This window comes from Solanum dulcamara, chromosome 2 (genome assembly GCF_947179165.1).
Source record: "Solanum dulcamara chromosome 2, daSolDulc1.2, whole genome shotgun sequence".
NCBI lineage: Eukaryota > Viridiplantae > Streptophyta > Magnoliopsida > Solanales > Solanaceae > Solanum > Solanum dulcamara.
The window spans coordinates 31228656-31229357 of record NC_077238.1 but is presented as its reverse complement, the minus strand read 5'-3'; the positions used below and the strand labels follow the sequence as shown (position 1 = coordinate 31229357).

The 702-nt window shown below is 41.2% G+C and overlaps 1 pseudogene; it reads right to left on the bottom strand.

Moving 5' to 3' along the window:
• Positions 1 to 330: 330 nt before the first annotated feature.
• On the bottom strand, positions 331 to 450 carry LOC129881277 (5S ribosomal RNA; annotated as a pseudogene).
• Positions 451 to 702: the final 252 nt, after the last annotated feature.

Here is a 702-nt window from a genome sequence, read left to right as displayed (position 1 = left end):
TTATATGTCAAATTCCTTTAAAACTATGCCAGCTAATGATAGACAGAACTCAAAGTGGCTCTAAAGGTCACTATATGAACGAACTTTAGCGCTACTCAGTAGCCAACCCCAATGAATGGGTGCATACGTAAATGAGGGAATACAATAAGAGGAATTAAACCAAAATGACCAAAAAGGGACATGGTCGTAGTGAAACTAAAGATCTACATCTATACCGGTTGCAGGATAATAGAGGAAAGGGAAAGGCAACACATAAAGACTAGTGAGACGACGCTAAAATAAATTTTGGACTAAGTTGAGTGCCCCGCACATTATTGCAAGGATTACCATGAAACGCGACACGAGGACTTCCCAGGGAGGTCACCCATCCTAGTATTTCTCTCACCCAAGCACGCTTAACTTCTAAATTCTGATGGAACTTAATATATTAGTGCTGGTATGATCACGCGAGATGGAAGAATCTGAACTAGCGGCGGGGAAACGATATGAGATTATGTACCCAGAGTATTATAAGATACGTTAAGGAAATTGTAACAAGGGCTTAAGCAAAACAAGTAGGGTTACTTAATTACCAACTGATGGCGCACTTGTATACCACAGTTCTTCAACATAGTACCAGTTAACGATAGGCAGACAATAGAATGTCTATATGGGCCAGTGGGGGAGGGAATTTCGACACCACTTGGCAGCGAACTTTAAGGA